This window comes from Tursiops truncatus, chromosome 16 (assembly GCF_011762595.2).
Source record: "Tursiops truncatus isolate mTurTru1 chromosome 16, mTurTru1.mat.Y, whole genome shotgun sequence".
NCBI lineage: Eukaryota > Metazoa > Chordata > Mammalia > Artiodactyla > Delphinidae > Tursiops > Tursiops truncatus.
The window spans coordinates 11,631,948-11,645,700 of record NC_047049.1 but is presented as its reverse complement, the minus strand read 5'-3'; the positions used below and the strand labels follow the sequence as shown (position 1 = coordinate 11,645,700).

Here is a 13,753-nt window from a genome sequence, read left to right as displayed (position 1 = left end):
CGCAGCAAGTGATGGGCTTTTCAGAAACGTCTCATGAGTGGACTGTGTGGAATCCCACCTGGGGCCTCTGGGGCCCCCTCACCCTTCCTTAAGCCACGAGGGCAAGATCAATTCTTGCAGGAGTTTGCGGGCCTCTGAGGACTCTCCTTTTCAACTTGCTATAATTTGAAGGGAAAAGGTTGTTCTGGAGTCTAAATGATTATTTACAAGAGGAGCTGGGGAGTGGTTGACAGGAGTTTTGAGGGGGCCGGGAAGTCTGTTGTCTCTGCTCATTTCAGCCCGCCACGCACACGGTCATCCATTCCCGTGTGGCGGTTTCGGTGGGAAAGGTTGGGGGGGGGGGGAGTCGGGGGTGAAGGCTGATTGGGCTTCCTTTGATCTGTTTCTGCTCAAAGCTGCTATGTGTAATTCAAGTTTCTTAACTTGGCGAAACCACCTCTGGGTGGTTGTGAGGGTCAAATGTCAGCTCCAGATGTCACGTCTGTCTAGCTCACTAATCTGTCCCTTGTACCTAAAACAGTATGTGGCACATAGTACATGCTCAGTAAATTTATGTTGACGATCAAGAGGGAGGGAAGGAAGGAAGGGAGGAGGGCAGGAAAAGTTACATCCATCCATCTATTATTAATAATTCATCGCAAATCTTTCATTTCAGGACAAAGAAATGTCATTAGAAGGCCCCCAGGAAAAAAAATGCCTGTTTCCTCTGGGCTTCGAATGCCTTCTCTACTTTTTCTTCTTGTAGAGATTGTATTCTAATCTCAGGCTTAGCTCAGATGACATTTCATCTTTTAAAATGTTTTGGACTTTCTCTGGCAAAATCCATGGCCACCTCTGCTGTTACCCACACTGCTGTTCACACCTCCATTAAAGCCCAGATAGGAGGATGGGTCTGCTTCGTCAGGTGCCGGTGGCACGTTGGTCACTGGGAGGTTGGCACTGTCATGTCCACATCACCAGAGAGGACTCAGATTCAGAGAGGCAAAGGGACTCTCCAGGTAGACACAGCTCGTGAACGGTGAGCCTTACATCCAAAGTGAGCCTTGTCTGAGTCCAAAGCTCTGCTCGGAGCCCTGCTGCTTCTGGGTGCATCTGAATCCTTGGCTTTTGGTTCTGCCTTTCTGGGCTGGGTGGTCCTCACAGGTAGGAATGGAGCCTGTGCCTGTGTCCCTTGCTCTCAGGGTTAGCTCAGAGCTGGGGACGTGGGAGGTGTGCAGCGCCTTTGGGGCCACATCTCTCTGGCTGGCCACCCTCGGTGCGGGGTCTGTTCTCCCCATCCTGACTGCCTGCGGATCCCCCCCAGGAGTTTGTGAGCCTTGAGGGCAGGGGCGTGGCTCACTCCATCCTTGTTGATGTGGGCTTGCCAGGGTGGGGAATGAGGAGGAGAGAGTGGAGGGACTCTGAGCACCCGAGTGTAAGCTCCATGCGGACAAGGGCCTTGGCTGTCTTGCTAGTGGTAGTTGCAGTGTGTGTTGCTCGGTCTAAGCACACAGTAGGTGCTTAATAAGTACGTATGGAAAGCATGAGTCCCCTCCGAGCCCTGCTTCCTGGCCTTCCCCAGGGCTGGCTTTGTTGTGGTTTCTTGAGCTGCTGCTAAGAGTGGGTGGGCCAGGCCGAGGGGGCACCCGGTGTGACCCTGTCCCCTGGGTAGACAGCAGCTCTACCACCCCTCACTGGTGTCACTTCTCCTGCCCGCCTGCAGTGCATCCCCACAGCCTGGCCCGGTCAGATGAGGACCCTCCGGCGGTGCCCTTGTTTCCCTGCCTTCTCACCCGCTCACGCAGCGTCTCATCTCCTGGACACTCATATCCCGACTGGCTAGCAGGCCGGTCATCTGGTGAGGGGGACACAGTGTCCAAGCTACTAATCCCTGGCCTCCGGCGTGCCCTTGAACTTTCCTTTAAACAGCTCTCCGACCCCCAGCAGCACTTCAGGTCACATTCCCAGAGAGCCTGCAGATGAGGGCTGAGTCTGTTTATTTTCCAAGATTTCAAAAAACATGCCTTTTTTTCCCCCTCTGACCTCAAACAAAACGTTTTCCCCTGAAACACTTGTATTTTTAACTGCATGAGAAAATATGGTAAGAGAGCATATTTTCTTTTCAGAACTGTCATTTTAAAAGAGTTTAATTTAAAAAAAGGGGTTGAGGAATGGGGAGAGTAAGGTGTTTTTTTGTTTTTTGTTTTCTGCCCAGAACCACGTGTATGTGGCCCCTACTCAAAGATTCGCAGAGGTGTTTGAAAACTGAGCCTGCAGCTGTTTTGGTCATTGTTGTGATCAAGGATTTCTGAGCGCCTTTTCCTCTCCTTCTGAAGACCTAGGACTGGACCCTCTGAGGGCTGTAAACAAGCATCTCCCTCCACAGCAGGAAGTCCTTTCATATGTCTTTGCGTTGAGGAGCTGGTATTCTGGGCAGAGTGTGGGGTAGGATGGGAGGCGGGGCCTGCTGTGCTTGTGGCTTTCTCCCCCTGTGGGGGTCAAGGGTGGCAGCAGCCTGTGGACATATTTGTAGCCTCTGAATTTTCATCTGGTGATCTGAGGATCTGAGGCCCAGAGAGGGTTGGTGACTTGGCCATGGTCACACAGCCTCCCGGATAGTGATGAGTGGAGGCCTGGAAGAGAGTGTCTTCCCTGTGTCTTGGTCTTTGTACCAGATGCCCCCCGTGCCCGAGTCTCCCCACGACCCAGCAGCGGTTTGTTGATGGACTTCCTGGAGGCAGTTTCATTAAGCTCCAGCTGAACTGTCTTTGGCCTGATTGGGATAGGGTTCTCTTGTTTCCAGTTTGTACAACCGTGCTCTTTGTTCCGCTCAGATCAGGGTCAGGCATGTCAAATACCGACATTTCAGGGATCCTTCTAGAATTTAAAACTTTTAGTTCAGCAAGTACTTACCGACTGGGAGGCTGCTCTGTGCTCAAGAAAAGTAGAAAAGCTGGCTGCTGCCTAAAAGGAGCACTTGCTTATTTAGCAGGGGAGGTTGAAGCCTAAGAACCCCCAAGCGCTGAGCGGCTTCTGTAAGATGCCTCTGTCCCCCGCTTCTTTCCACCTGTGGCCCTTCTCATCACCTCCGTCCTTTGCTGTCACCTCTACCGCTACTATCCTGGTTCAGAGACTCATTCCTTCTCTTGCCTGGACTTTTGCAGTAGCCCCTGAAATACCTCCTGGTCTTGCCAACATCATGACGACTCTCAAACTTGCGTCTGATCATGGCTTTCCTCTCACAGACTGGCTCTAACTTCTCTCCCCAGACTCCTGTCCTGTCCTAGACCCCATGATCCAGCCATTGCCAGGGACCCCTGACCCTCTGGAGCCTCTCTGCCTGGAATGCCCTCTCACCCGCCTCTGCTTGGAGGGCGCCTACTTGTCCTTCCAGGGCATGATGAAACGTCCCTCCTCTGGAGGACCTTCTAGATTCCTTGGGCTTGGTTTTCCCCTTCTGTGCTTCTACAGCCTTCTGTTCATGTGGGTCCTGTAGTCCCTGGTGTTGGGCATAATCATCTGCTTCCTGGCCTGTCTTGTCTTCTGGACTGCGGGTTCCCCTAAGGAGGGGGCTGTCATCCCTGTGTTCCCAGCGGCAAGCCCGGTGCAGTACAAGTCAGAGATGGGAGCCTGTTTATTCAGTAAATGCGCCCAGGATAGAGTGGGGAGGATCAGGGGAAAGCAAAAGGGACAGGAGAGGTGGGCCTGGGGCGAGTAGCAGGAGAAACTTTGCCGAGGAGTGAGCCTTGCGGTGGCCCTTGAGGGGTGATAGACATTAGGTTGGGGGTGGATCTAGGGTGGGGGGAGGTCTTAGGCATTGGAAACAACGTGGTGGAGGCCCCCGGAGCCGGCTGTGGGCAGGTGGGCATTGAGGGCTGGGGGTGATCCTATGGTGGGGGGTGTCTTCTTCTATGACCTTCAAGTTTCTTGTGGCTTAATCTCTTCCACTTTCTGGAAGCTGGCATCAGCGGCAAAGGAGGGTTCCTTGGGTTTCCAAAGTAACACAGATCAGCAGGAAACTCGGTGAAATCTGTGCTGCCCTTTTAGCTACACGCCGAGGTGTAGGGGGTTCAGCCTGGTATCCTTGGAGAAGCAGGCATCTGAGCCCAGGCTCCGCTTGGGGTCATTCGTTGGGGTTGTGGCTGGATGGGTGGACCCAGCAGCATCTGCTGTGGCGGGCGTGACCACGGGGGCGCTGGTGGGTGTAGAGCTGCCTGCCAGAGCCAGGAAGGAGCTGCCTCCTCGGACACCCACCCCCCCCGCCCCCGTCAGCCTTCACAGTCGCCCGGTGCCTTCGCGTGGCGCTCATCCGCTCATTGTTTCTGGGTTGCTGCCTCAGACTAGTGGCTATTTTGGGGGTCTTCCAGAGAATGCTAAAAAAAGTAAGTAAGCCCCAAACTTAGTTCTTACCCTCAGGGAATAAGTACATTTGAAGTTGTACACAAACTTAAGGATGCCTTTTGCCAGCCGAGACAGGGTGGGGCTCTCCAATCATATTGACTTTACAAAGTACCTTTAATAACTTAATCCTGGTGACACTGACCGCTAGCTCTGGGTCAGGCCCTGAACCAAGTACCTGGGGACGTCAGCCCATGTCATACTTCCGACAGCCTATGAGCAAGAATTGTCTCATTTTATAGATAAAGAAACGAAGCCCTAGAGAAATTAGGTATCAATTGTATAATAGTTCAAGGTCAAGAGACCGCATGTGGGACTTGCTTACACTCTCCTTTGACTCTTACAGCCATCTTGTGAACCAAGGCGGGGGAAGTATTTTTCTCTCCCGTTTAACAGATGAGAAAATAGAGGCCCGCAGAGACATACAGAGGCACATCCAGCCTGAACCCAGGCTCCTGACTTGGGGTCCAGTGCGCTTTCTTCTGGCCATGCTGCTGTATTCTTTATTTAGCTGACAGATGCTGCTCTCCCATGGGGTGGTTGTAAGGCTCCAGTGCGGGGTTGCCTTCAGTGAAGCAGCAGCAGGGCACCCAGCAAATGCTCCGCGCGCTAAGTGGCTTTGTTCCTGTCCACCCTCACCGTGCCAGAGCACCTCCCGCGAGGCTGTCACTCCAGTGGCCCTTGACGAGGGGTGACCGCAGATCCCTTCCGTCTGTGTCGACCTTCCCGGTGCCAGGCACAAGGCAGGCTTCCTTCTGCCGTGCTGGCTCCGCCCTGCCCCTGGTGATACAGTGGGTGGGAGGAGTGGGTGGTGCCTAGACGCTCTGGCAGCGGTCCCTCACTCAACCGTCTCTGCAGGGTGGTACCCAAGTCAGGGAGTGGGAACAATACTCTATTGTTATGTTAAACCTGAAATAGACACCTTCGGTTGGAGGGGGTGAGATGCGTCTATTATGGTTTAGTAATGACAAGAGCACGCTGTCTTTTCAGATGCTTGACAATCACCTGCTAATCCCCTGGGGTCTGGAAGCAGCTGTATCTTCACCCTCTCCTTCACTTTGTAGGGCGGGGGAGCAGCGGAATCGGAATCGGGGTGGGGAGGGGATGGGACTCGGGCTTCATGGTTTGAGAAGATGCATTTGTACTGACTCCTGACCCTTCCCGCGGGGAGAAAAGGGCGCCTGGCTCTGGGAGAGATGCCTGTATGGTGGTGGGAGAACATTGCACAGACCCGAGTTCAAATCCCAGCTAACATTTATTGAGCACTTACTGCATGCATGTGCTCCACTTAGCACTGTACCTGTGACGTCTTGTTCGGTCCTCACAGTGCAGGTCTCTGAGGTCAGTACTGTTTGCTCGTTTGTTCCCTTACTCATTCATCAAGATTATTGAGCTCCTCCTGTGTACCAGGTACGACTCCAGGTGCCAAACAAGGCAGACAGAGTCCTGCTTCCGGGAGCTTACACCCTAGTGAGAGGCATCAGATGTAGCAGAAAGCAGCAGAGAGCTGGGGTTTCTTACGCGCTTCTGAACGCCCTGTTCCTTGTCCCCCGCCCTGACCACATCACTCTCCACCTCCAGCCCAGATCTCTCTCTGACACCATTGTCTCTGTCTGGACGTCCCAGGCACTGCAAACTTCACATTTCCGATGGGCCTTGTGGTTTTTGGTCTCTCCAAACATGCTCCTCTTGCCTCAACAAACGGGAGTCTGTCCAGACCCCCCTCCCTAAGTCCCCCTCCCGTCCTCCCCTGTTATCAAGAACAGTCAGATCAGGCTTCCCTGGTGGCGCAGTGGTTGAGAGTCCGCCTGCCGATGCAGGGGACACGGGTTCGTGCCCCGGTCCGGGAGGATCCCACGTGCCGCGGAGAGGCTGGGCCCGTGAGCCATGGCCGCTGAACCTGTGCGTCTGGAGCCTGTGTTCCGCAACGGGAGAGGCCACAACAGTGAGAGGCCCGCGTACCGCAAAAAAAAACAGAACAGTGAGATCAGCTTCTGTGTTGTGCTTCCAGGACCCCACACCCACTGCCCTTCCGGTTACTGTGCCTTTTCACATGCTGTTCCTGCTGCCAGGAACACCGTTTACCCTCAGGCACCCTCCCCGCTCCTGGCAAAGTCCAGTCTTTGCTCAAACACGCCCTTTGTGGAGCCTTCCCTGATTCTCCTGGCAGACTCGTGTGCGCCTGTCCCCATGCCTCCTGTGGTTAGGACATTCCTCGGCTCCAGTCTGACCTTCTAAAGGCTGGCCTGACCTCCTCCTACCACCCTGGGGCCTCCTGGGGTGCAGGGAGCAGGCCGCATCTCCTTTTTCATCTTCAGTGCCCAGCATGGTAGGTGTTTATTGACCGGTGTGCTATGTAGATGAATATTAGATCTCTGACAGAGATGTCCATCTTGGGAGTATCCTTCATACCATGATAGACAGAATCCTGTTCTCCTTTAAGAAGCCTTAAGCTCATCTAATTCTGTAGTTTCCAAACTTGTTTAGATGTCTTAGAAACCTGTTCAAATGAAATTGCTCCACTCTAACGGTTCCTGAGGAGGTCCCCAGGGCACCCTACAGGGTCCTAGTGAAACAGTTTGAAAGCCAGTGGTCTAGCCAAGCTCTCATGTATCAGTGAGGATTGGAGAAGAGAAGGGGTGGGTTGAAGGCGCTTCCAGTTTCATGGTGGCTAGTGACAGAGCCCTTTCCGGTGTGCCGCCGAGTCCCCCGTTCAAGCAGACGTTCTAAGGGGGAGCAGCCCTTTATCCTCATGATGCAACGTGAGGTCCATTGGTACTGAGCTTTGCAGAAGCTCAGTTGCTAAGATTTTTCTTTAAGCATCAAGTGTTCTCCCTTAAGAAAAATGCTGCTGAAGAGTGGAAAACCATGCATTACCCGCTGAGCCTGGGTGCCACTGCACCACAAGTTTCTAGGAGTTGGCAACTGTGTGTTAAAATTGAGAGGTGCACAGGAAGGGAGCCTGCAAGGAAGGAGCCTATAAATCTTCCCTTTTGTAGGGTGCAGAATTGACGTTTGGTTTATTCGCAGAGTAGTGTGTTAGCTTCCAGAGCCACAGGGTTCTGTATATTGTGAGGATGGGAAGGGGGGGTGGGGGCCATCCCGTCTGGAGAAAGATGCCAGTGTGCCGCTGGCCAAGGGCAGAAGTTGTCCCCACTGTCACCTACATAGTGGCCCAATTTAGAAGCTCATTGGCCTGGAAGGAGGACAGGGTTCCCTCAGTTTTCCCCCAGTCACAGGGTGAACTGAGACCTTGGGAAATTGTCTCAACTGCCTTTCATTTCTGGGGGATAGATAGCATGTGTGCTCTGCAGCACTCTCCCTTATATTGATACTGTGACCTAGAAGATTACAAAAGACTTCCAGACATTCTTGGCGGGGGCGAGTAAGCTTTTTATTGAGGTGTACTGTTCATGTAGAAAAGGCAGAAGCAATCAACGTCCTGCTGGATGGGATTTTGCAAAGTGCACGCATTGCAGAGCCAACGCCCCAGAAGCCCTCTGGGACCCCCCTGCAATGTCCACCTGCCCCAAGGTGGTGCTAACACCAGGGGGTGGTTTTGCCCACCTTCGAAGTCTGGATGCGCAGAGTCACATGCCACCCGCTTCTTTGCGCCTGTGGCCTCTTTGACTCACCACCGCGTTCAAGGTTCAGCCACGTGGTTGCAGGCACTTGTAGCCGGCTCCTTCGCACGGTCTTCCACTATCTCCCACACACATTTGACGGTCACGACAGCCCCGCAAGGTATGCGGGTTGGGGACCGTTCCTCCCGCCTGATGGGGAAGGAAGCCCAGAGTCAGGGAGGGGAAGCGGCCTGCGAGGTCACACAGGTCGGCAGAGGTGGGCCGGGGGTCCCCCGAGAGCTCTGCCCTGGATCCCCACACCCCAGACCCCACAGCACTGCACTGAGCCTCGCCTCCCAGTTAGGGTAACGTGTTCTGGAACTTTCCCCTCCAGTTTCACGTCAATCCTCTGTGCTGCAACGAAGTTCCTTCCCACATCTTCTTTTGTTCTGTAGAAATGGACACTCACTCTCTTCTTTGCTCCTCTGGGAAATGACTTGCATTCCCTGGAAGTCACCCTTGGACGGCCGGCTGAGGGATGTGGCCTCCTTGAACTCACCCTCTTCCCAACCCTGTAATTATCTGGGTTACTCGCCTATAAGCCGTTCCTTAGCTGTGATTCTCAAACCCGGAACCCAGCTAGCAACCCCCAGTGGGGTTTGGCCCTCCCCGGAAGGTTCCTCAGGCAGTCATGCTGGGAGCCTTTTCCTCTGGCCTCGTGTGGAGGTAGAAACATACAGGCAGAGGTGCAGACTTTGTCCTGAAAAAATGCCCACGGTGCTCTGCTACGTAGGCCTGTCCTTTCCCCACCGCACTGTAAACCCCACTCCTGCACGGCCCTGCCTGAGGGAAGCCTAGTGATGGAACATTCTGTGCTCCAGCTCTTTCTTTCCCCTTGTTTTTAAATGGACGCCTGTCATCAGGGAGACACCCCCCCACCCCCACGGAAGCAGCAAACCCTGTTCATAACTCTGGGTATTTATTTCTGCACCCTAGAGGTCAAACGCCCTTCTGCCTCGTGAGAAGGCTGGGATTGACGCTGAGGAGCTGGGAGTGGATCGTGGGTTGACAGCTCAGATGGGGGCGGCTCTGGGACATGTCCCATCTGCATGACAGCTGCTGAGGAAGTGACTGGATCCTTCTGGGAGTGATTTGTTCCTTTGCCCTAGAAATTACCACTGGCTCTCTCTATGGTCCTTCGAAAGCTTCTGGCTCTCCTTTTGAGTTACTTTGACCGTGTTTCCTTACCAGTTGAATCCCCGGTTTTCTGAATTCCCACTGCTGGTTTTGCTTTTTATTTTTAGCTAAGCCCTAAACTGCAAACATGTAGTATGTATAGCATTATTCCCCCTGCTCGTGCCAGTAGCAGACATTGCTAATCAATTGTTGCACTCCTGTCCACTGAGCCTGAACCGTCTTGAGTTCTGGAACTCCAGGCAGCCACTTCCATCTGTTTGGAGCTCACAGGCGTAAAATCTTTTTGCCATTACAGCTCCAGGTGGTACAATCAGAATCCTGCTTTCTGCCGAGGAAGCTTGATTTCCTATGAAAGGGGCCAGAAATGAAAGAAATCGCCTTTTTGAAGCATTCGTTAGTTGCCTAGACCTTTTCCCTTTGCAGGTGGGGTGGCAGGGAGTAGGTGTGGTGGCATGTCTTGCCCAGTGGATATTTTGAATTCAGGAGTCCACATTCCTTTAGGGTGTCATTTGCTGCTTCCAGAATCACACTTTCAAGGAGACTTGAAGGTTGTAAATAAATAACTGGACTCTCTTCCAGCCTCCTGAGGTCTCACAGTGGTTGGTTGTTGCTAGAGTCCTCAGAGTACATCCAACAGGAGAAAAATGTAACTTGTGCAAGTCCCCACTTAGGAATAGACTCACTTCCTGCTTCCTGGGTGAGACACCACCTGGCAGGAGGGAGGCCCCGGCTGGGGGCAGGGCAGCCCGAGGGCCACTCTCCTCGCAGTCTAGCTTGGTCAGGGTGCCCCTGCTCCTTGCCCCGCGTGTTTATTTCCCAGGCAGGACTTCGGGGCTCCCCAGACTGCTTACTGCTTCTGTTCACAGAGCCGGTGGTGCCCTGTCTCTGGCAGGCAGCTTAGGGCAGAGAGTGGGGTTAGGAGGCCCCTGGGAGCAGGGGCAAGTCCTCCCTCGGGCCCACATTTCTTACCTGCCCCTCAGTGCGCTGTTATTACAGCGGGACTGGCTGGGGTGTATCGGCCTCAGGCCAGCCTACCTGGTGGTTTAAAACCAGACTTAATCAAAATGTAAATACTTCTTAGGGCCAGAAAAGCAGGTCCCTCCAGGTGTTTGAGCAGAGGCTGGAGAGCCTGGAGCCTGAGGAGGGGGCGGGGCCTGTCGGGCTCCTTCCACACTGAGGCAGGGGGTTCCCTGGGGCCCCTGCTAGGGGTCTCTGGAGGATCCGCTATCCCCCGGGGTGACAGTGCCCCACCTGCCCCACCACTGCTTGTAGACACTGTCAATGGGGCAAAGGTTCAGGAGGCAAGAGTGTCTGCGTCCTCCTTCCCTGGTCCCCCCCCCCCCGCCCCTGCCTCTACAACCCCTCGGAGTCGGTGGCATTCCCCAGAGGGGGGTCTCTGGCTCTCCCGAGGTTGCTCAGTGAGTAGGAGGTCAGTCACATGCATTGATGGAGGGCTGTGTATCCGGCATTGTTCTGAACTCCACGGGTCAGCAGTGACCAAGGCACATGCCATCCCTGCCCTCAGGCTTGGGTGGTGGCCCGACAGTAAACCAGGAAGCAAACAAGATCATGTCAGATGGAAATAATCTATAAATACGTAAACAGTGGTAATTTCCGATGGTGATGAGAACTGTGGAGTCAGTGAGATGAAGCGGGATTAGATGAGTATGAGACAGACTCTGCGGGTGGAAGTGTTACTGTAGAGGGGGGCCCACAGAGCCGCCACGGGGCTCACGTGACTCAGAGGTGTCAGAAAGGGGCCCGCATGGGATGGTCAGGCAGGGGGCACAGCTGGAGCAAAGGCCCAGAGGTGGGAACCAACTGGAAAGTCTCCGTGGGAACTAGAGGAGGTCAGGCTGTCTGGAGGGGAGTGCAGGCCTGGGCCGTGGTGGGGGCCAGCTGTGCGAGGCCCTTGGACATCATTCCAAGCTCGTTGTTAAGTCATTGGAGGACTTTATGTGAGAGAATTCCAGGATTGGATTTGGGTTGGTATAGCTCTGGCAGCTGGGCCGAGATGGTTTGAAGCGGGGGACAACAGAGGTGGGAGAGCAGGGAGGAGGCTGGTCCAGTCGAGTGACAAGAGCTGATGCTGGCCTGGTCCAAGGTGGCAGCTGTGGAAACAGGGAGGGGACAGGCATGTGTTTTGCTGTAGAAACCACAGATCTGGGGATGGACCCAGTGTGGAATATAAAGTGGGGGAGCGAAAGTGAAGAATCCTGGGTGTCTCCTGGGTTTGGGACCCGGCAGGGCTCCTCCAATGCACTCACCACCTAGGGTTGCATGGTCTGCGGTCCCCTCCCCTGGCAGAGCCGGAGTCCTTGCTTACCTGAAGGTGCCACTCAGTGCCTGGCTCCTGCGGGCGTCCACTACCATGCCTGGAAGGGCAGACTCCACCCTGCCCTTCTGGAGCCAGGAGGCTGGACGGTGTGATGTTACCCAGAGTCTGGGGAAGTTGGAAAACTCAGGGTTTAATGCCCGAGAGGCAGCCCTGGGCAGCCCTGGCTGATGTGTTTGGTCCCCGGTGACGGCAACTTGAGGACAACGTTGAGAGCTACTGTTGCTTGCGTGCTTGCCCTGCCGTGTGCCAAGAGCTGTACACGCATCTCGCAGGTATTCCTCACAGCCCTGAGCAGCAGAGTAGACGATCTGATCCCCATTTTGTAGATGCAGAGATTGGGGCTCAGAGTGTTTGGTCCAAGGTCACCCAGGTAGTGAGCGACCCAGCTCACCGACAGGCCCCTGACTCCAGGTATTAAGTCCTTTACCAGCACCCAGCTCTGTCGCCAGTGAGCCACACCGTCCCCTCACCAGTTGTGTACCGAGGGCCCGCTCTGTGCCCGTCCCTGTCTAGGCCCGGGGGACGGAGAACCCCTGCTCCTCCGCGCATGCGGGAGAGGACCGCAGGGAGTTTGCGGAAAGAGCAGCCCCTCCCACCCCGTCTCCGTTTCTCCTTCCTTCCCTTCCTTCCCAAGAAGGTTTGCTGCCGGGGCTCAGGCCAGGTGGGAGCTGCAGGCAGAGCAGCCTTGGGCCCGGGCAGGGGCCGTCAGCCTCGTCTTTCGCGACAGCTGCCTGGGCCCCGCCCGCCTCTTCCCCGGCACCTGAGGGGCACACCTGACCCACTTGCACTTGATCTGCCGCTGCCTGGCCCTGTCAGTGGGTGGGGAGCGAAGCTCCTCCATCAGGTTTGGACGAATCCGAAGGACTCCCTCGGGGTCTGAGGATGGAAGTCATGCCAGGACATTATTGTGCCAAGTTTTCTTTAGCAGGGAGGGGGAGGGGCTGTTACTCTGATGTCCAGAAGAAGAGGGTGTGATGTGCCCACATTTCCCAAACCTCACGTCAGATGCCCTGGCCTGGCAGGTGACCATCCATGTGTGTCCTCACGGGCACAGGGCCTGGGACTCTGGGGACTGAGCCAGTGGGGTGTGGCTTGCCCTGGCTGGCTTCCCTTCTCCATGTCCGCCTGCTCCCCAGTGTAAACCCGTGGGGGTAGGGCTTGATTCCTCCTCATTCAAACTGTGTCCTTACCCCTAGCCCCCCGCCTGGCCCACTGTAAGTACCCAGTAAGTGTTGGTTGGTAGGTTGAGTGAATGAGTGAATAAATGAATGAATGAATGGGTTGCCCCTGGTCTTCAGTGCTTCTCTGTTGCTCTAGACCTGCGCTGTCCAAGCTGGTAGCCACTCGCCACACGTGGCCATGGAGCCCCTGAAATGTGGCCAGTCTGAACTGAGTTGTGCTGTAAGTGTATATAATATTTCAAAGACTAAGTATGACCAAAAAAAGTGAAGTGTCTCATTACTAATTTTTTATACTGATTATGTGTTGAATTGATATTTGATATATTGAGTTAAATATGAAATGTTATTAAAGTCAATTTCACTCATTTCTTTTTCCTCTTTTGATGTGGCTGCCAGATAGTCTAAGTTTGCCCGTGTGGCCCATGTTCTATTCCTCTTGGACGGCGCTGGCCTCGGCTGAGGTATTTGTCCTTGAAAGGCCAAGAGACCTGGGCTGGAATCCCAAGTCTCCCATTCCTGCCGGTGTTGCCGGTGCAGGGCTCTGAGTCTCAGTTTCCTCACCTCTGAAATGGGGATGCTGAGTGAAACCTCACGGTCAGAATTAGCCAGAGGAGACAGCAGTGCCTTGTGTATGGGGCCCCGGGGGTTTCTGCTCCCTCCACCTCTCAAGGAGGCGGCTCTGATTCGGGGGTTTGGGGCCAGGCCACGACTGGGCCCTGCTCCTGGGACTCAGAATACAGGCCGTGATGCTGAGTTGGAGGAGAGTGAAATAAAAGAAAAAGAAAATCACCGTGTCCCGAGGAAGCAGAAATGTCAGAAGGATGGAGAAAGGAAGGCAGGCAGGCTTCCTCTCAGGACCCCTGAGCCCCAGGGCAGGGAACTCAGGGAGCAGGGGGCAGGCTGTGATTGTCACCCCGACCCCGGGGCCCTGGGGTGCTCTCCACCAGGCAGTCTGCGCCACTCTGTGGTGCTGGGGTGTTCCGGTGCCTTTCAGTAGCCTCTGTGTTCAGAACAAGGCCAGTTTGTGTGTGTGTGTGTGTGTGTGTGTGTGTGTGTGTGTGTGTGTGTGTGTGTGTGGGGCGGTTACTCCTTTCACC

The 13,753-nt window shown here is 54.6% G+C and overlaps 1 protein-coding gene across 6 annotated transcripts in view; it reads left to right on the top strand.

Moving 5' to 3' along the window:
• GRK5 (G protein-coupled receptor kinase 5) overlaps positions 1–13,753 on the top strand; it is a 224,904-nt gene that overhangs the window by 69,587 nt on the left and 141,564 nt on the right. The window contains exon 2 of one of the 6 annotated variants that reach the window (XM_073793899.1): positions 2,195–2,403. The exons of the other annotated variants lie outside the window; for them this stretch is intronic. The gene's annotated coding sequence lies outside the window, so the exon portion shown is untranslated. The remainder of the gene's footprint in view (positions 1–2,194; positions 2,404–13,753) is intronic. 6 annotated transcript variants of the gene reach the window in all.